We start from the raw sequence: 22,857 nt of genomic DNA on the forward strand, positions 1-22,857 counted from the left end.
ATGCAACATGTTAATTTGTGCAGCTAAGAAACAGCCGCGGGGAAGATAAAAACATGTCATCTCCAAAACAAAGCAAAACAAAGCCAAAAAAACACATGTAGCCGAGAAAAGACCGATTTACATAACTGAATTTAAAAGACATGGAGATATTTGAGGAAAGCTGTGAAAATCTTGTGAGTCTATGAGATGGCAGCAGAAAATGAACATGATCTGTGAGCAGTCTGCTGTTTGGAAAGGAACAAGACTTGGTGTGATGGATGCAGTGTTGTTCTGCATGTCATCTGTGCACTGTAAAAGTATCATCTATTAGGATTCGGCGTGAATGTGTTGAGCTGCTGACATTTAGGTTTGTTTCGATTGGGAAAACTGTGCGACTTAAACTGGGATTTCATCAAAGGAGCAGGAACCTTTTTCTGTATGTCTACGGAGGATTGATGATGCATGTGAGGAGATTCAGCTTCCAAGACTGATATTATTCTTTTTGGGGTTTTCTAATTATGTTATTTTATTATCTGTTATTTTTAGATTTCTGAGAAATATTCAGTAGTGTGAATCAGAACATTCTGGTATCCTATTTGGAACATGTTGGTGTGAAAAGCTCACCCCTTTACAAGTTAGACTTACAGATTTTGCCTTTTCTGAATACGTTGCATATCCAAAACAATTAGAGTTCACACACCAATGGCATGAAAAGCTAAATATCACTGTAAATGATGTAGTGTGCATGACAGGCCTGTAGGAGGCAGTGAGGATATGTCAGCTTTCTAATCCAGAGGTGTGTTTAACACATTATCTGTTGCATGTAATCTATGCATAAATCTTTGCATAAATGCTTTATATAAACAACAGATTTTGCTTTAACGCATCAAATAAAATCTGAAGAAGTGTAGCAGCACAGACAGCCTTGATTCATGCATTTCTAAAACGTTTCACTCTGGAGCCGGTTCCCAAATCTTTGCATTTTGTGCTACCCAAAATGCTTTTGCCATGGAAACAAGAAGCCAAAACACAACTAAACATGCATTATACGGTGCTAGTATTGCTGCGTAAACAGGACCTCTCGGTTATTCCTCTTTGACTGTGCCTTTCTACTTTGGTGTCCCACCGGGATGCATATTGGGCCCACTTTTGTTAATCTTGTTTTGTTTTGGGGTTTTTTGCATCTGAGGGCTGTCTTTAGGAAGCACAACATCCCATTTTATCGTTATACTGATGACATTCCTGTCACTTGGACAAACTTGGACAAAGTTAAACTTTCTGAACCTAAATGAAAACAAGACAGAAGTCATTAGGTTTAGAAGTGAATCTAATCCTCAGTGATCACTGCTCTTAAAAGTACAGTTTTTCCAACTAGAAGTTATTGCTAAAGTCAAACTCTACCTTCGTACAGGGTCTTTAGAAGGTTTTTAATGCTTTCATCACCTCTTTTCTACACATTTTAGTGTTTTTTTATGCTAATCTAGGTCAAACATCCCTGCAGCATTTACAAGCTGTTCGCAATGTTACATCTTTTCTTTTAACTGTAATAAAAAAAGCACCAACACACACCATCGACCCTGAAATCTTTCCCTGGGCTTTCTGTCTATTTTCACATTAATTTCTAAACTTTATATTCTTACTTTTAAAGTCCTTGAGGGCCTAACTTACCTTATTTATGTGTTCAATCAACCATTTTCTTCCAGATATTCCACAACCCAAACTGGAATGTAGATGTGATAGACCCAACATCATGGAATGCAATAGACTTTTAAATGTCTAATAACATCTGATTTTCTTTTAAATGCTTGAGTGAAATCATTTTTAGTCATTATATTGTATTCTAACTTTGTTCTGTTTTCATTATACTTTTTGTTTGGCAAAAATATAAGGACTTTATGGCTGTATAAAAATTGTGATATCTATACCTTTGTGTACGTCTCAGTTATTCCTTACAGTACTGAGACAAACGTTCCTCCACACTGCAACAAACACATGAAGTTCAGGATCAAATACGGGATCCTCTTGTTCTCCAAACTGTTCATCAGTGGGGTCGACTCCTGTCAGATTTCACCAACATCTTCACACATAAGAAGCCGTTAAGGGATGACACGTCGACCAGCAGCCATGAAACAGCAGACAGGCACATAGACATTCGGTCTGTTGATCCAGGAAGTAAGACTGGCACAGGGTCGTAGCTCAGGGCAAAAGGTCGCTGTGCTGACTGGATTGGTCTGCCAGTTTTTCATTCCAGTAGAAGATGAGATCAGGGGAAGTGCATGCTGCATCTGTCTTCAGATTGTGTGTTGTATTCTGTGTGTATCGGTGTGTGTGTGTGTGAGGTGTCATCCTGGGAGGCTGTATTAGCAACAATGATAGCTATCACTGCTGTGGAAGGGTGAAAGCAAGAGATGCTCTGCAGAGATCTGGACCAAGGGGTCTCTCACACACACACACACACACACACACACACACGCAAAAACAGAGATTGTATTTCTATCCATGTTAGAACTTTGAATTGAGTTCCATTAATTTTAGTAACTTCATTTATGCCTAACCCAGACCTTTCCCCTAACTCTTACTGGTCTATTCCAAACCTTAACCAAAATGTAATTCACACCTTAAATCTGACCCCTGATCCTAAGCAAAGCCGGGCTTTCGTCCCTATGAGGCCCATTGGTCTTCATAAGATTATTAAATATGCCAGAAATTGTCCTAAATAGGATATCTAAACAAGGACACATAAACACACAGAGCAAGCAATTACAGAAAAGGAAAGTAGGGACAGAGCTCTACAACATAACAACAAAACTCAGCTTTTCAAGTTCATATTCCATAACTGATTGGCTTCCACACCCAAATGTGGTGCCATGTGCCCAGTAGAACTGTTCTGCCCCTTCATTCTGTCTGGATTCACATGTGAAGATGGGTGAGTTTATTGGACTTCCCTTTCTCCAGCTGATGGAAACCCTGTCAGCGTGTCAGTCAGACTGAGGGAGTGGTTTCATTTTCCTCTCATTATGGCAGGCACTGGAGAATCACTGAGCTTCAAAGCTGCTTGATTGGTGTAGCACAGGCAGTAATCTGTGCCATGTGAACTAACTGAAGTCAAATTATGAAATTATTCAATGATAGTGACATTTTTTTGGTAAAATTTTTATTTGGTGTCACTAGAAGGCTGTAAAAGGGGCTGAATACTGATGCTTGCCACACTTTTCAGAATTCTTCTTTTCTTTTTTTTTTTTTGCACCTAAAAGACCAGACTGTATCTACTAAAGGCGACAGTAAGACGTTTGTCTCATCCTGCAGCGCTTTGTTGGGTTAGTGCTTTCAAAGGTCAAATGCTGACAATCACTGTTTATCACTCCAACAGTCATTATCAAGATTGTCTCCAGATAAAGAGCTATAAAAGAATTGTAATTATTGCCATTTTGGAAGCTGTAATTAAGGGCATCATTAGCATCCATCATCATGTTTGAGTGGGTCCACGGTCCACTAAATGAATGTTCATCCCGCTCGTTCCTCTGCCCTCCTCCAGCGCTCTCTCACTACACTGAGAGGAAACATTAAAGGACATTTTGGAATCAGAGCCAATTTCAACAGGAGCGTTTAGTCGGGCTTTTCCCACAGGCTCACAGCTCTCTTGTTTTTTTTTTTTTCTTTTTTTCAAGTCTGAACAAAAGGATCCAACCTACTGGGGTGGTTAAAATGGTTTTGAGAAGAGATCAGTGATGTCACATTAAAGTGTGAGTGGTCTCATTCCACCGAGCACGAATCTGCAGACGTAGGAGTGTGGATTTGTTGAACGACGTTTTACAAGGACAGCTTGTCTAGTGGAGCTTTAATAAACCGAAAGATGACTGATGAAATAATGTTATATTTAACACTTTCCACCTGATGGATATCCGCCGCCACACGCAATTATCCAAAGACACACGGAAGTGCTCCGTGCAAGCGTACTCAGCCGTGGAGTCGTGAATATCTCGAGCACAACTTTCCTCCGGATGAATTAGTAATGCTGAAAGATTCCATTTCATCTGTCTAAATGCTGTGTGCGGCGCTCAACCTGGTTAATATAAGGAGCCACTCAATTTTTCATGCCCACACCAAGTGTAGCCTTCAATTTAACATGCGCTTTTAATCCTGCGAGTGCTAAATTGCTTTTTAATGTCGAGGAACATGGTGTTTTCAGAGTAACTCGTGAAAAATGCATCAGCAATCTGCAGAGAAAATCACATCCTCTGTTTGTTTGTTTTTTTTGTTTTTTTTTCTTGGGGTGAAGGAACAAAGCAACACTTCAGCAATAGGGAGCGAAACCAATATGTTGTTTTGACACATCTGTCACCTCGGGGGTCTCTGGAGGACTCCTCCGGCACTCAGCGACTTTGTGTGTGATGGCGTGATTAATTGTGTCTGTTTTCGCACGCATCTGTTGTGGATATTTGGAACCATGTATGCACATCAGCAGTATCGGGCTCCGCGTCAGGACGTGGCGGTCGGTCATTTTGTCGTGTGTGTGAATTCACGAGTGGTGTCAGGTGTTGCCGTGCCTGAAGCGCTGCTGGATGACAGGTGTTCGCAGGCCTCCCCGGCCCGGTTGGATTCCCCCGCACACCAAAGGCTGTACAGGAGTCAGAGCCTGGACTCGGTCGAGCATGGCTAAAAGACCTTCCTTTATAAAGATACAGAGAAATGGCCTGGTTTTATCTGCTGCATGGGAAGCAAAGAAAAAAAAAAAACAAAGCAGAAAAGACTAGACAGCAGCTGCAGGTTGCAGGTGTTGTGCATGTTAGATCGCATCCCACATATGCAAAACTAATGCAAACTAGTGTAGCTCCACTTGCAGCAGTTTGTTGCTTAATGCAAAGTTCTAATTCCTTAGTAAAATAGTATTTGGCTAAAACCTGTGTCCATTTTGAACTAGGTTCATTCGTTCACAGATTGGCAGGAGTTTCTCACGGTAGGAGTGAAAACCAACAAATGAATTGGTTTTATTTAAAACAGAAAAGCAACAAATAATCATTTTTTTCTAATAAATTATTTAAGGTATTCTTGAAAGTGAGACCCTGCTTCATTGACGCTGATTGGCCAAAAGACCAGAGATAAGGAAGACTGTAGATGTTAGCTGTACATGCCAATATGTATTAATGTATATACTAAAATATGCAGTTATAAGTGGTATTAAAGGGGGTCGCCAGTATTCTCAGATTCAAGGTAATCACAGTCAGCTGTGAACCACTACGAATACCGGGGGTCCAGAGTAAACATTTTTATTTTTCTCCTTCTCACTGAGTAACAGAAGTAACCCATAACCAGTTGATATCAGCTGGTTAATTGTTCAGGTTTTCTGCTCTGGTACCCAGCCTGGTTTCAGCTGCTGTACAAACAACCTGCTTGTTGTTTCCCAGCTGTAGCTTTAAAACAATGTGAGCTTCCAAAAGAGGCAAGTTTTTTATTGTAGCTTCCACACCATGTTTGTGTTTTTAGTAACCAGAAATTGGTCCAAATAGCTGATATTTTATGAATCCAATCAAAAGTTGCATATACCTCGACTTTGTTTTAAAGAATCTTCTGTCAATGTAGAAAAATCCAGCACAGGTTTGAGTATTTTAGATCGTAATCTGAAAATGATCAGTCGCAGTCCATACTTCACAAAACATCGCCGATATGAGGCTACAGAGCAAATGCCAACTTTAGCATTTCTATCATGGTATTTTCAGAATTTAGATATTTTCTTTATATATCTTTATATATCTTGTCCATCACTCTGTTTTTTTTTTTCACCAAGTACCCACAATGTTACCATACAGTTTGTATATGTAACCCAGTGTTATTGTTCCAGATGTCCTTATTTGCTGAATTCATCTTCAGGCGAAGTCCTTTGCAAGATTTCACCAATTTCAGAAAAGCTCGGGAAAGTTATCAAAATTTTGAAATTGTAACGATTTGAAACCTGAGTACCAGTAACAATTTCAGGTTAAAATAAACTGTGAATTCCTTGTCCAAAGCGTAGCGTTCTGGTGTTGTGTTTCTGGATCTTTAGCTGTGTGTCCAGGCATGTGTGAGTTGGTCCAAGCTGTTTGCGGTTTCTTGGCTTGCTCTGCAGATAAGTGACACTGCCTTTCCCTGATGCCAGAGCAAATCCTCTTATGTGTGTGTGTCAGAGAGAGAGAGAGAGAGAGAGAGAGGTAGACAGCGAGCTGTCCCAGATCATCTTGTTGAAGCTGGTGTTGGTAAACATAGTCCACAGTAAGCCCAGCTAAGACAGACACTGATGATTGGGCTTACCGCTGGTCATGTCCCTAGTGACCCATAGCACCGGTGGTCCCTAGTTGCCCTTAGCGACGCTAGGCAGCAAGCGAAAACAACAGAGCTGAAGACAACATCAGATCCTAGACCATAACAGCTCATGTTGTCCTCCCTTTACTGCCCATCTGTGTATCACTTATGCATCAAAAGCAAACTCTGGGGGTTTTCTGTTTGACACAATCACATGTAAAAGAAAGACACCAATTTGGAAAAAATCACATTAGTTTTAAGGCAGAGAGCATGCTCTGTGTGCACCCTGGGATCTTGTGTCCACTCAAATAACCCCATGGTGAATGTGCTGCTGTCAGGCAGCCAGTGGGGCAGCCTGACAATGTGCACATTTAGGACGTAGAGCTTGATGGCGGCTCAGAGTTTGTGGAGGAAAGCTTGGAATGTGTCCTGTGGCTAGACGCAGGCTGCTCTCAAAGGCATCTCTATTACAAGCAGACAAGCAGGGCCTTATGGAACGATCGAAAGTGCTACAGATACACATCTGGAGTGATGTCCCACACTGAGCGGCCATGCACTCCTGTGGAAATCTACTGGCTTAAGCCAAGCTCCACTTCATTGCTTAATAGCATAATTCCTGTTTCTGGATGTAGAAGCGAGTGCAGAAGCAGGGCCACAGGCATGGTTTCTGCTGTTTCTGACAAGGAATGTTTGAAAACTGTTGATATTATATTTTATATGACATTTAGTAAAGCCGTTTATCAAACTGAGGCAGAGTTGCTTCGATCAGCTAACAACGATTTTATTCTAAAATATCTGTCTCTAGAATAAAACAAGAGTCTTTCTTCATAATTTACCTTAACAGGTTTAGTGCCTGGGCGACCAGTGATTAACTGGTTAAAGATATGATGTTCGAATTCCCGAAGTAGCGGTCACTAGTCATTGCCGATTTAGCTGAAAATCTTCTCACTATGGCTACCAGCCAATTTCCCCTGCATATCTTTCCAGAAGAGAACTCGTGGTAAACATGACAGCTCCGCTCTGGTCCGTCTTCAGCTGGTGGCCCTTTATCGATACTGACAGATAAAGAGCCCTGTGATCTCGTGAAACACCAGGCACATGAGCCTTGATTACCATCCCTGCTGATAACGCTGCATGCTAATCATTGTAAACATCATGTGTCTTTGACACACTAAAGCTTATCTGTAATTGGTGTAATTGTTACTAGCATTTAACAAGATCGTCTTGCAGATATCTTGAGTGCCAAAAGGCCCTGGTGATGGGAGAGGCTCCCTCAGATCTGCCTTGCTGATGGGGCATTAGATTGTTACTAACCCCTCTCTTGCTGTGCTGTTTTTTTTTTTTTTTTTTTTTTTTTTTTTTTATGAATTATGTTTATTAGGTATTTTTGAACGTTTATACAAAAACAAAAAAGAAAATAACATTAACAGGGCAATACTTATACAGCACAGATACAGAAAACAAGACAAAATCAAGAACGGAGGCATGTACATAAATTACAGCTTCATATGAAAAGCAACCAATTTATACATACATGTCATTCAGATTCACATTACTGGTTTTTAATTTTTGAAATTTTGAAGTATTCAAGAATACGTTCCCATCTTTTTTTGAAAGCATAAAATTTCCCTTTCATACAATATCTCAATCTTTCTAATACAATAACTTCAGAAAGCAAATTTTTCCATAGCTGGATCGAAGGGGCATCAGAACCAACCCATTTAAGCATTATTGATTTTCTGGCCAACATCAATAGAAATTGCACAGTTTCTTTGTGAGTGTCCAGATGACTGGGTATGAACCCAAGGAGACACAAGACTGGACTAGGGAGAAGTGTTTGTCCTATAGCGGAGCTAATTTCTCCACATACTGCTCGCCAGAATGCCTCTATAATTTTACACTCCCATAAACAGTGAATTCTAGTCCCTGTAATTGTTTTACATTTGGGACAATTTGGAGAACTTCCTGGTGTGTACTTGCTATATATATATGGAGATATGTATACATTGTGTAAAATATTATACTGCATTTCTTTGTAACGGTTGCATACTGAGATTCTAGAAGGCAGAGTCAAAATGTCTTCCCATGCCTCTGAATCAATTGGACTTTTCAGAGTTGTGTTCCAGGTTGATCTCAAATTCTCCAAATTATCTTTCCTTAGGGTTTGTAGTTTAGCATAGAATCTTGACACAAATCTCCCACGTTTATGACAATCAAGAATACTGTTTTCAAGTAAATAATAATCCCCTGGGAACTCAAGTGAGTCCATTTTGGCCTTAACATAATGCCTTACTTGAAGATATTTATAAAAGTCCCTGGAGACAATGTCATATTGTGTTCTTAAGTCCTCAAATGTCTTGAAGTGTCCATTATTCCATAGATCGTGTATTCTGGTAATGCCAGCCTCTTGCCAAGACCTGAGATCAGGTCCAGCGCCCTCTACTGTCAGATCCGGATTGTCTACCAGTGTTGTCAGAGATGAAAAATTTTTGTTCTGACCAAACATTTTCCTCAAAATGCCCCATGCCTTAATTGTATTAGTAATTAAAAAATTATCTTTGACCATGAGTGGGAGTTCTCTGTTTTGTTTATTTAACATATTTATAGGGCGACAAGGTTTACAAACACTTTCCTCGATCTCAAGCCATGGATTAGTGTGTTTTTGGGTAGCCCACAGTGAAATAATTCTTGCATGTATAGACAATACATAGTTCTCAACCTTGGGCAGACCCCATCCACCCGAGGTTGGTGGAAGTTGTAAAACCTCCATTTTAATTTTAGGTTTCCTGCCTGCCCAGATAAATTCTGATATTGCTTTATTGATTCCAGCTAAGTCTTTAGGGTCAATAAACAAAAACAGCATAGACACTGGATAGATTAACTTAGGGAGAATTATCATCTTAATGAGGTTAACTCTACCCAAAAAAGATATGGGGAGCTTCTTCCATCTCAGCAACCTATCTTTAATATGAATAATGATAGGATTGATGTTTTCAGTGTACAGCTGGCTGGTTCTAGGTGTAATGTGTATTCCTAGATATTTTAGTCCTGTAGGAGCCCATCGAAATGGTTTGATGAACGTTGGTTCTCCCTGGTCAATAGTATTTAAAGGCATTATTTCTGATTTTCCGTAATTTACCTTATACCCAGATATCTTACCAAATTTGTTGACGCATTCAATTAGAGCCGGGATAGATTTCAAAGGGTCTGTTAGAGTTAACAGTATATCATCAGCATACAATAATATTTTATACACTTTTTTTCCTATTAATATACCTTTAATATCATTGCTTTGTCTAATTGCAATTGCAAGAGGCTCTATAGCCAAGGAGAAAAGTAGCGGAGAGAGAGGGCTTCCCTGTGCCGTCCCCCTACTCAATCCAAAGGGTGCAGATAAGAGGCCATTTGTCAAAACCGATGCCGTGGGTTTTTTATAAAGAAGTTTTACCCAATTTATAAAATTTTCTCCAAGTCCAAATCTACTCAACACTTCAAACATATACTCCAATTCGACACGGTCGAAGGCCTTTTCAGCATCCATTGATACAATGATGCCTGGAGTTTGTGTCTGGTTAAGGTGTTGGATGATATTGATAAGTCTTCTAGTATTATTTGATGACAGACGCTCCTTTATAAAGCCAGCTTGGTCTATATTGACTATGTTGGAGACTACATTTTCCAATCTAGTGGCCAAAATCTTGGATAAAATTTTCATGTCTACACCAAGCAGGCTAATTGGTCGATATGACGAACATTGTTCTGGGTCTTTATCTTTTTTTGGGATTACAATAATATTTGCCATATACATGGTATCGGGTAATTTAGATTTTTCTAGAGATGTATTAAAGACTCGTTGTAGTAATGAGCTGATTTTGCCTTTTAAGGTTTTAAAAAATTCAACAGGATATCCATCAGCACCTGGACATTTCCCAGATTGTAGTGAAGAAATGGCCTTTTCGATTTCTACAGTTGTTATAGGTCCTTCTAATATGTTTGCCTGTTCTGGTGTCAATTGTGGTATATTTAAATTATCCAGCAGTTCATGTTCTAGTGCACCTTTTTTAACTTCGGAACAATATAATTTTTCATAAAACTGTTTGAAGCATTCATTTATGCTTCTATTATCCATATGACGATGACCGTTTTCGTCCTGAATTGAGGATATAAAGTTTGTGCCAGGTGATTTGTTTACTAATCTTGACAAATATTTATTTGGTTTGTTACCGTGTTCGAAGAACTTTTGCTGTGCAAATAATATATCCTTTTCAGCTTTCTTTGTTATTATATCAGACAATGAGGCCCGGGCTGTTTTGAGTTCCCCTAGAATTTTACCTGATTTGAATAAAATATATTCCTCTTCCAGTTTTTTAATTTTGTTTTCAATTTTATTTTGTTCTGCTAATTGTTCTTTCCTCTTACGACTGGAATATGATATTATTATACCCCGCATATATGCCTTATAAGCATCCCATACCACTCTGGGGTCAGTATTATTATTGTCATTGAATTCTAAAAAGAAGTCTGTCTGCTCTTCTAGCAATTTTGTAAAATCTTCATTTAGCAGCAGCAATCTATTTAACCTCCATGAAGCTGTGCGATCCAATGGTCTGGGCGGATGCATTGCCAGCCTAACGGGAGCATGGTCAGAGAGGGAAATAGTTCCTATCTCTGTTTCTTCCACGAGTTGGACCAAGTGATTTGACATAAACAAATAATCGATGCGTGTCATCGTTGAATGTGGCAACGAGTGAAAAGTAAAACTTTTTATAGAGGGGTTAAAATGCCTCCATATGTCTATTAAATCCAGTTCCTCAAGAATATTTTTAACAGCCCTGGAATTTTTAGACTGGGTGTTTTGGGAGGGGCACCTATCCATATGAGGGCATAAAGAACAATTAAAGTCACCGCCGATAAGTATGTTTGGGCAATCCATCTCAGCAATTTGACTGAGGAGGACCGCAAAGAAATCCTCATCATTCATATTTGGGCCATATACACTGCCAAGCAAAAACCTCTCTCCATATAAAATACCCTTAATCAAGATGATTCTTCCTTCTGTGTCTTTAAATGTGTCTAAAACTGTGAAAGGGAGATTTTTATGTATTAAGATTATGACCCCCCTTTTATTTGTAGAGTATGATGAGAAATAAACTTGTCCTACCCATTCTCTTAAATATTTTTTATGTTCCTCATCCGTGAGATGAGTTTCTTGTAGAAACGCTACTTGGTTCCTGTCTTTTTTTAAACTATTTAGGATAGACTTCCTTTTTATTGGATTATTAGAGCCTTTTACATTCCATGTGCAAACCTTAATGCTCATCTTCAGAGTATATCAATGTTACTTTATGCTGTCTTTTAAAAAGACATCAATAGAATAGTTACACTGCAACATGCCTGCCTTAAATTGTGTACTGTGCTGACAAACCAACAAAAAAGTTCCAAGCAAAAACCCGAACATTACACAAAGCTTGGACCAGATTCTAAAGAAATAGTATCCATAACAAACTACATGAAAAAATAACAATAACAATAACGAACTTGTCATACCCTAACTCTAAGGTACAGCAGATGGGGGGGGATCAGAAAAAGAAAAAAGAATGAAGCATCCTGCCCTCTCTGGGTCTGAATATTAAGCCCCCATGGATATATGAATGTGAAATATAATGAAGATGTTTCATCTCAACAAACCGTTCTTATTTGTAAAACAATATAAGCAGAACTGATTTAAGATTATGAATAATGTTATTAATGTATTTATCTTACGAGTGTTCAGTGTTTACCTCTCAACAGTATTCAGTCTTTTATGCCACTCGAACGTGTGGAAAGATCCATGTGAAGTCATTTATGAAGCGTCTTGATGAATTCGTTAATTTCTTTCATATCAGTTAGGGATGTGGTCGTCCCGTTCTGGTTGAAGATCTTGATAACCGCTGGGAACAGGAACGCGTACTTGACACCAGCCTCTCGCAGCTGTCGCCGAGCGCCTGAGGACTCCTGTCTCTTTCTGACAATTTCCGCAGAAAAATCCTGGTAAAAGGAGACTCTGCGATCTTCTACTTGAATTATTCCTTTATTCCTTGCAGCGTTGAGAATCTTTTGTTTATCGATGTAGTTGTGGAGTCTCACCAGGACTGCCCGTGGATGGTCTCGGTCACCTCGTCCGGCCGGGGGTCCTGTGCGGTGGGCTCTTTCGATTTTTATCTGTGTCTGCTGCAGTCCCAGGACTTTAGGAATCCACTCCTCGAAAAAAACCGCCGGTTCTCTGCCTTCGATGCCTTCTTTTAGTCCCATAATCTTAATGTTCTGGCGCCTGCTTTGGTTTTCGAGGCTGTCCAGTCTTTCCAGTGTTCTTCCAATAGTTTTCTCCATACCGTCCATTCTAGGTGAGCTTCTTGTTGTTACGTCTTCCAGATCAGAAATGCGCTGTTCAGCAGCAGCCATTCGCCGCGTCATGCTATCAAATTTTTCTGCAAGTTCAGAGACTGGTTTAAGAATTGCAGCTACTTTTCTGTCCAGTATTTCTTCGATATTCTTGGTAACTCGCTCTACTATAATGTCTTCTTTTAGAGTGTTAGCTTCTTCCACGTCACTCACAATGCAGCTCTGCTCCATGTCTTCAGCCACATCGTCTTGGTCGTTTTGGCTAGCTGCGGCTATGCTAGCATTAGCCCCACCTTTCCGACCTCCTTTCTTCTTTTTGCTCGATGCAGCAGGTGCAAAAAAATTATCTAGAGACATGTCGAAGCTTACCACAACTATTGTTTCAGTTCACACGGTGGGTTGTTGTCTTAAATTGTAGATTCACGTCGACCCAGAGAGGAGACGAAAAACACACGACTATTCCGCAGCGTGCATCACGTGATCCCCCCTTGCTGTGCTGTTAATGAAAGGCAGCCTCAAGCCAGAGCATAAATCATAAAAGGGGCTGGAGATGAAGGGGTCATGAAATATTTAAATATACAGGGCTTCAAAGTGGAAAGGGCCTCCCTGTTCTTGTCAACACACAGACCCCCTGCAGCCCGACTATGGCCCCGGTCTTTGCCCTGAAACCAGCTTCGCATGTAAGTCTAAAAAACATCAGCTCACTTTTCCACTGCTGAGGCACCACCCAGGGAAAGTAAGAGATCAACTGATCAAACTGCTCTACACACAGTTTTTGCCTTGTTGAACCCATCTTCCCTTGCAGAGAGGAGGCTTCCAGGTCAGGGAGAACATCTAGGTGTTATGCTAGTGGTATGTTTAAGCCAGTGGCTTTACAGCAGACAATATGAAACTCTAAGTGTAGGAAAAACATCCTTTTTGTCTAGTTGAATCAGCGGAGGGAAGAGTTTTAAAGAGCTGAGTGGTAATCCTTTGAGGAGATCTTAAAGACAGCACAGAATACCTGATGTGTCTTGAGTCCTAAGACTAAAAGTTCTTGGCTACATTTTCATTCTGATGTCCCAGATATCTTTCCCTCTGTGAGCCATAAAAAGGATCTCAACTTCAGGTTTCTCTGCTTCCCATCATCAGGTCCCCCTAGAAGGGAGGCTACTATGGAGGGAACAACAGTCTTATTTAGCTCAGGCCCTGTGTTACGGCCCTGGGCCTTATGGGCCAGTCGTAACACCCTGCAAAAACGCAGCCAGGTCCCCCTCAGCGGTCGGTACTGGAGGTGGGCGGTGGACACACTGAGACGAGATAGACAGAAAGGACATCGGTGAAAGAAGGGCTGTGGGAGGATGGGCAGGGACCTCCCTGCTGTCTGTCACCCTGCTGCCTTTTGAAGTCCAGGGCCCATCTTGTATCCTCCAGAGAGCCTATCATCGGCCCCCACTCTGGCGCTGTAGAGTACAGAGAGAGCCTTGAAGAGGCTTGTTTGAGAGGAGCATAGGGATTGCGCTGGGGGTGGCTGAGACTGCCTCCATTGGTGCCTGACAGAATGGTCTTGACAGAGCGTTTCACAGAGCCTAATCCCTCTGACCGTAGTCTCCCAGCCGGGCTTGGGGGGGGAGGCAGCACAGACTTGGAAGATTTTACCCCAGTACCTTAGCAGTGATTTCCTTAGTGTTTTCTTGTAGTCATTTCCTTTTAAAAAAGACCCAGCAGGCTGTTTCTTTCCCCTCTGTTTCCTCCCTGCTTGGCTCCTTCTCTCTCTCCATCTAGTCTGTCTCTCCTCGTCTCCTCCTGTTGTGTTTTCTTCTGTTCTCCCTTCCTCTTTAGTTCCTCCTCCTTTATTTTTCTGCCCTCCCTAGTCTGCATGCTCCCACTGGATTGCTGTGAAGAAAAGAAACAAGAAAGGAAAATATTATCCCTGCCAGCACAGTTGCTCTTGGTTAGTATTAAATCGAGGCCTCATGGGGGGCTTTTGGGTTCCCGCACCACAGTTCTTTGGTTGGATATGTCTGGTGGGTCTCTGCGAATATAAAGACATGCAGATTATAGAGAAAAATTAAAGCCGAGGCTATGCAGCGATGCGTTTTATCTGTTAGGAATATTTCTGTCTGGAATGAGGCTCCACTTAACTTTTCAGAGAAAACTGGGTTCACATTGAAGGATGCTGACAGTGATTCTATCCTCGTCTTAAAACTAAAATGACATCTGGATTTCATTCTAGTGGCTAAAAAGATCCTCTAATACACGACAAGCAGAACTAACTCTTAGTCATCCCTTTTTTTTTTTTTGATATTCAAAATGTAGGATGGGACAACAAAAAGGATTGTTAGTCAGATTTGAAGATTTCCAATTTGATTGGTGTCTAGACCATAGATCTCCAAATCCATGCCTCGATGGCCAGTGTCCTGCAGGTTTTAGATCCGTCTCTGCTGCAGCACACCTTAGTCAAATAATCTGGTTTCTAGCAAAACTCTGGAGAACTTGACTGCAGTGAGGCGGTAAATCAGTCATTTGATTGAGGTGTGTTAAACCAAACACACATCTAAAAGCTGCAGGACACTGGTCCTCGAGGCCTGGATTTGAGGACCTCTGCTTTAGACTTTGACTAGGCTATTCTAGTGGATGCATATGTTTTGATCTAAATCAAGGGTGGTCCTGAAGTTCTTAGGTCCTACCCTGCTCCAATACACCTGGCCTTTGCCAAACTTGGTGGCATCCTGAAGAGGTAGTCGTACAATTCAGCTGGGTTGGAGCAAGTTTGCATCTAAACCTGTAGGACAGTAAATCTTAAGGACCTGGGTTGGAGACGCCTGATCTAGACCAATCCATTGTTTCTTGGCTGTATTATTAGGGTCATTGTTCTGCTAGATGATGACTTTAAGTGGTTAAGCTGGATTTTATTGAGCTGTAATAGAGTAAAGTGTATTGAATCCTCCCATTTTACAAAAAGGTGTTACTTTGTGTTGATCTATAGCATTAAGTTGTGATAAAATCAGTTGAGTTATCCAGGTATAATGTTAAAAAAAAAACACAAAAAAACTGTCCAAGCTTTATATATACTTCAAAGTACTATACAGTATACAGTGTGCTTAAGAGGGTTGTGTAAGTATAGCATGGTTAGCCTCCTAAATGATTTAGCTTGAATCTTAGAATCAAAAATGACCATAACATGAAATGCAAACAGCTTTTGATGTAAGTCATACTTAAAAAATAAAAACAGGCCGCATGTGCTCTGAGGCAGACAGCCCACACTCCCTCTTTGTGTAAAAAGCACATGGAGTGACTGACTGGTCTGAAATTATCCACAGCATCGTAGCCCACAGCCTGCATTCCTCAGCAACGTCTGTAATTTAGGCAAAAAGGTCTCCCATTTTTCTTTTGACTGGGCAAAGTGCTGGCGAAGGAGTTGCTGGGCCGTTCGGGATGAAACCGGAGCTTTTTAGTCAGGAAAGGTTAAACCAATTTTCTTGTCTGCATTGTTTTTGCAAAGTGAGTCCTACAGCGGCGACGTTAGACTGATGGCCTGTGCGGCCGGTTTGTTCCCCGCTGACAGGCCGCTCCTTTCTATGCCCACAATGTCAACTGGATCTGATTATTGCCTTCTAGATACAGATAATGTCTGCCATTGATCAGGCCATTTATCTTGAACTCCTGCGGCCTCGGCTTGCTTTCAGAGGCCACGGGGAGATAAGCAGATCCACATAAGCAGATAACATAGTCTCTACAGGCTTTTAACAACCGGAAGAAATACTTCTCCGCAGCTGCAACTGTCTGACGTAATTTGAGTTGTATATCTCTGGAAGCTTTAATGTAACAAAGGATCTGCTTTTAGAGGCACAACCAACGGATCCCATCGACATTCCCCTCCCTGCGTCCGTCAGTCTTAATGTTCCCAGAATGCAGGTCGCCTCTTTTAAGGCTTCTCAGATTTCTCTTTCTCTCTTGTCAGGACGGTTGATTGATGATTCCTTACCGAAAAGGCTGTCAACTTTTCCAAAAGCCCGTCTCCCATCCTCCCTGCTCCACGCTCTACTGTCCCAGTTTGTGTTACAGTTTGTCAGTGTGTGTGTTTGTGTGCGGAGCGGTGTGTCATCCGCCACATTAATACTGCCGATGAGTGACAGATTAATTTATGTCTGACTATGTGTCTGAGGAACCGGGAAGAAAGGGCCTGTCAGTGCTGCTTGTCAGGAGGGGGGGAGAGATTAGAGCCAGTTGTCATTGACAAACCGCTGAAGGTTCGAGGAGATAAGGTCGGATGGGACGAGTTTGGGTGAGAGAGAGAGAAAAAAAACAAAAACGTGTGAATATAACACAATAAGATTAATAGAAATAAACACAACAGTCACACAACGCCTTCAAATGACTGGGAGAGGAGGATTTGCTGGCAAGTGGAAGCGTGTGGGTTTGTAGGCGTGCAATTAGCGATATTTCACAGCTCTCTGCTGCGGACTACATTAGTCGTCTGATGTTAAGCAACAAGCGGGGTATGATTTAACCCCACCTCCTTCTCTGAGAGGTGGAGGATTAATTTAACACATCCTTGTAAAGCAGGTTTTATTCTCTTTTCAGCAGTATATGCCGTCATTTATTATTCTGATAATTCCAGTAGTCAGAACGCTGGATTCCAGCAGCCCCTGAAACAATGAATTCTGGGCCTCACGCTGTTTGGCTGTTACATGTTATAATCCTCAGGGTTTTTTTAGTGAATAAATAGCTTTTGTAAATACGCTGTGATAAAAAACAGATTAGTTAGCTCTTTGTGGTGTGGAATATGTGTTTTTGCTTGCTCTCGTTGTGTCGTGTTGCTAGAATGAATGGTAGCATTATTAACAAAACCAGCGATCCAATCGCAGAATCCGCAGGATTACAGACTCAGCCTGTCAGAATGGGTTTTGTCAGCTTCTTTCTAACTCCCTCCACTAACCTCATTTTACGCCCGATTGATGGATTCCAGAAAAAAAACTCTTCACACTCCCGTGTCTGCAACAGGATCAGCTGTGAGAAGGTTCTGTTCAGTAACATCGATTTAACATGAGTTGTTTTTCCATAAGCCGTAACACTGAGCAAATTGGAATTGCCAAAAAAAATTTGCTTAGTGGAAACAATTTTTAAAAACTGTAGTTTTTTTGATAAAACGTTAGGTTGGCGTGGGTTTTTCGGCCATATCGACATCGATGTATTCCATTTTTTCTGCAATGGAAATACTTTTTTGGCGTCACGCGAATCACGTGATCAACAACCAGATGTTACGACTGGCGAAAAAGACAAATAAGATTACAGGAAGTAGTTGGAGTTTCACGGTGCTAGATATTTTTTAATGACTTAGCATGTGAACTAACCAATTACAAAAGTGTGTTTTTCGACATTAGCAGAATATCGACAATGTTTTGCACACATCTGTAATGGAAACACAACTACTTCCATCTTCCTATACTTCAGTGTGTTAGCATTGAAAACCAGACGGAATAATTGTCCAAACCTGCAACGCCTCAGCCAAAAAAAGGTATAAACTTAAGTCCACAAACGGAACAAATCAGAATTAAAGTAATAGAGATACTCCAACATACTGCCACCACAATTGGCACAATGCTTTTCTTTCCCCTTCACAATTACGACATTATATCCCTATCCAATGCGTTTTTACAGTTCCCTAAAACAAAAAGTCTGGAGTCAGCAGACAAAACGTACCAAAAGCTTTTAACCTATCACACTGCCAGCACTCATGTTACACTTATCAGGAATATTTCAATGGAGGGGGAGATTTGTCATAATGGCAGGCAGCCTCACAAAGCCAAACCAGTCCCCTGCGATTGTAATCTCAGAGAGTTCCTGTAAAATTAAACCCTGGTAGCGGGTGGAGTGGGTGGGGGGAGCCAAACATGAGTCTGGTTTCTTTGAAGTTGGGAACCAACATCCCAAAAAACAGAATAAAAGATGACAAAATGTCAGTGTGAAGCCGATGGTCTATAGATAGAACTTGCATGCCCAGACAGCAATTATGGGGATTCATAGCACAAATGCAGAGATTGTGTTTGATCTCAGTCCTTCTCTCCCTTCCACAGATACTGTTTTTTGTGTTTTTTCTCCTCGATGTGAAACTGTGCAGGCTTCTGGTTTGTTCAGTGAGAGCGTGCTCCTCTTTGTCAGCATTTCATTTGAATTAAAACTAATGCGCTGTGTGAGAGCCGGACGCCAATTGTTTGGCAGTGTGGCTGTAATCACAGACTTGTGGTCGCTCTCAAATCTGATAATGACCGTGTAAAATGGAGAACAGCAGCTCATTCCTTACTGCACTGAAACCCCGAGAAGGAGTGGTAGCCATTTTCTGTCAGCAGCAGTCATATAAATACATATTAGCAAGACACTGTTGTCATCTTTTTGAAGCCAAACCACGGCGTGCTCTTGATATGTCGTCTTAATCACAACCTCAAACATAGGAATCGACGTGGTCTAATTACATGGAAGTGCTGTTAGTGCATTTGCAAATTGTGTAGAAAATGATTTAGAGCATTTAGAGGCATAAATCCTTAGTGGAGAACTCCAACATCTTTGGAGTTTTCAAAGATGTTTCCACAGTCCATCACCAGCATCAAGAAGAATGGTTAAGAACAAAATGACGTAATTTTCGTCCCTCAATTACGACAGTGAGATCTGATTTCAGCAGTTCAGCTTGACCACGTAAAGCCCTTTAGTGTCTCTGTTACCAAGAAATCCATTCGAGTCGTGGCTCTGAGTTCAGTTGGTTTCTGCTCCGGAGTTGTTCAAGAAGTCCTCTGCGGTGTGGATCTATTGGAAATTTTATTGACCTCCCAGCCACCCAGTTGATTCTCATTAGACAAGCCATGACATGTAAGGATTTGCGCCATGAAGATTTTCCAGCACAGTCTGCTATTAGACTGCAAAAAGGAAAAGGGCAGAAAATAAGAACCTTTAAAGCTGTAAATCTACCAAACTCCCAAATGTTGATGGAGCTTGGAGGTCAGAATAATTTAAGACAAGTTAACACACCGCACCCTCGATAGATTTGCCACGCTGCTTTCTAAGTTGCATCAAAGATTCTGTGGTTTTTAGACAGTGTGGCTCAAGTTAGAAACGCCGGTTTCCTCCACAACCCAAAAACATGCATGATAGGCTAATCATGATTGCATGTCTGTGTGTGTGTGAGAGAATGAAAGTTTATCTTGCCCACGTTATCTTATGAATTTTTGAACATTGTTATGATCCCTGAACGGCTGGCTTTAAATGTTTTCTGACAAAAGTGCAGATTACACCTGTGAGCAGCAGAAACAAAATACTGGGAATAATCAACCATTAGGAAATGTTTTTCAACCGTCCATCACAAAACCCCATCTATAGTTCAAGGTCTTTCCAACAATTACCTCACTGCCGCCATGCCAGGGCAGATTCCAACCCTGGTAATCTGATTTGGCCGTGGCTCCCTATTTCCAGTGGAAACAACAGGGGCAAAAGAAAGACCCCACATCCTCCAGAAACCATCCTGCTTCTTGTAGTGGAATTACCTTGAGAAAACCCAAATCTCCAGGATTTGGCAAAGTTACCAAGTAATCACCAGCTCTCCAAGGCAGGTCTGGGTCTGCTGTTTTCCGAGCTGGAGGTTTTTGTTACAGTGGGCCGTGGAGAGCTTAAATCTGGGAAGGCTGAATGACTCAGAGGCTCTTGTATTTTCCCGCTGACCTGCCTCCAGGCCACAGCACTGGGAGCTGATACAACTGGAAGACAGCGCCTGTGGGCTGCAAGGAGGTGGAAGCTGCTCATAAAGGAGCGTTTTGTTTTTCCTCCTCTCACGGTAGCAGCACCCTGCTGGGGAATTCATTAGCGGCTGACATCATCTCACTCTGTACGAAGTGAAAGAATATCTTTCTACCCCAGCTCTCCCCTCCCTCTCCACTCTCTCAGCCCCCCTCCTCTCACTTTCTCTCCTTCCTTCTCTCTCTCTCTCTCTCTTTGCGTCCTTATGTACCTTTGGAGCGCTGCTGTCTCTCCTTTTGCGCGCCATATACGCAAAAGATCACCGTGCGCCTCCAGCCACAGCTTTTCGGAAGCCCAGACACACGAGTGTGTTTATCCTCTGAAGGAGTGCTACCGAGGCTGTACCCGAGTCCGCCTGAAAATCAGGAAGTGGGAGGACCCGGGCGGGCAGGCAGGCAGGCGTCAGGAGCAGCCACTCACTGGATGAATGGGAGTTTGTCAGCTTCTTGGAAACGGATGGGGAGAGGCTGCTTTGCGCCCATGATCGTCGGGAACCCTTTTTAGTCAGAACACACAGCTTCAACTGGGCTTGTGAGGTTTTTAGTTTTTATTTTCTCACCACCTCTTTGATTCGCCTCACCTCTGCTGAAGGGAACCGACCGTGCGCTTTGTTGGATCGCTTTGCTCCGCTCCCTTCGCTGCGCTGAGAGCCTCCCGGATCCTGATTGTTACCGCTCACGGATACTTCCCGACAGGAGAATAAACGGGAACAGGCACGTTTAAAGGAAAAGAAGTCGGGAAGCAAAGGGTTTTTATTTTTCGTCTTTCCGAAGCTCTGCCGAGCGGGACGCATGGTTCCCTTTGTCCAAAAGGCGCAGTAGCTGAGAGCGGCTGTGGATTCCTTTCTTTTTCTGTATCTCTCGCTCTCTTTTTCTGCATGGCTGTGGTCCGTTTTAAGGGAATAGACGTCGCCGCCTCCTGTGTGGATTATATTCTTTAAAAAGCAGAATGTGAAGCGGAACAAAGTAGAAAGCCTCACTTTTCTGCTTTTTGCTAATCTCCCCAAAATCAAAGGTATGAGCGCTGTTTGTTTGTTTTTTTTTTGTTTTGTTTTTGTTTTTTTTAACCTGGAAATTATTGTCTCTTGGTGGCCAAAAATGGGCTGAACGCGTTTTTGTTTCCCGCAGCTTTTATTGTTTGCATCGAGATTATTTTTTGTGTGAATTAACGCCTGACTCGTGTTTAAGAATAAAGCAGGACAGTGCATGTGTTGTTTGTTTTATTTTTAATTTGGAGCAACACTTTGCGGCTGACGCCGCCTGAGCCGCAGCACAGTGCGCATCCAGCTGTCACTGGACGCAGCATCGCGCTGCACTTAAATCGGGTGTGTTTGACATTTTCGCTTTAATCCTGCGGCGCATCTTCCCTCCCAGACAGTTATTAGAAATGCATTACATCCTCAGAATGAACTCGGGTCAGTTTTCCTCTCAGACGAAGCGTGCTTGTTCCGCTGCTTTCATTTCTCTCCAACTATCTAATCTGTAACTTAGTTTTCCTGTGGCGTTTCGGTGTAGACACTGTTATTCTTTGCGCTTTTACAAACACGCGAAGCTTTTATTGTTTAATTCTGGTTTAAATCCCGTCTCTGCTCATTTCTCTCTAACACGCCGTCCCTGCTGGTGCTCAGCCGGGAAGCCGTGCGCGCGGATCGGCTTGTTTTGTCACGGGGCAACAGTGCCACCAAGTGGTGGGAATGGGAACTACAGCGTGTTTTGTTTACGAATATGTTTTCCTGGATGGCCTGAAAATGATTAAAAACCAAGCGTTATAGACAGTCTCATCCTGTGGAGTTGAGTAATTTAATTTGCTCTAAAACCGGGCAAAGTGTTTATTTAGACCAGATTTAGACTGATTCCCATTTCAACCCTTAACCCCCACTTTTAGCACTCAAACCTATATTAAAAAAAAAAAAAACTACAGCTTTCCAACTGTTCAAAACTGATTTTTAGGGCATACCTTATGCCTCAGCAAATACAATAGCATTGTAATCTTGTTGTAATCTATTGCTATTGTATTTGTTTTATTGACAGGATGACTACTGTGAAGTCTTCCAATTTAGTATCACTGTTAAATATTGCTAATCAATATTAAATATTGAAAAAGAAAATGGAATAAGTGAAAATGTTCAATTGAAATTATGTTAGTATCACAAAATAATTATAATATGAAGTTTGATGTGTGTTACAATGTATTTAGTTTGATGCCATTTTCAGTTATCAACAATAAAATAGAAACACTAAAAAAAATTACAAATCTTTTGAAATATATTGCCACAAGAACACAAAGACAGAAAAAAAAACTTTTTGTTTGTCTTGTGATTAATTACACTGAAAAAATAAATGCACCAAATGTGAAATACTAACATTTTCAGGTACTTTAAGTAATTAATGGAATCAAGTGTTTAATATTTGAGCACCTGTATAGCACATATTTTGTACAAAAAACATTTAAAAT

General features: G+C 41.4%; 1 protein-coding gene across 18 annotated transcripts in view; it reads left to right on the forward strand.

Annotated features, from left to right (window-relative positions):
* Nucleotides 1-22,857, forward strand: part of auts2a (activator of transcription and developmental regulator AUTS2 a) — a 336,296-nt gene that overhangs the window by 273,144 nt on the left and 40,295 nt on the right. The gene's annotated exons all lie outside the window — the stretch shown is intronic.

This window comes from Gambusia affinis, linkage group LG15, assembly GCF_019740435.1.
Source record: "Gambusia affinis linkage group LG15, SWU_Gaff_1.0, whole genome shotgun sequence".
Lineage (NCBI taxonomy): Eukaryota > Metazoa > Chordata > Actinopteri > Cyprinodontiformes > Poeciliidae > Gambusia > Gambusia affinis.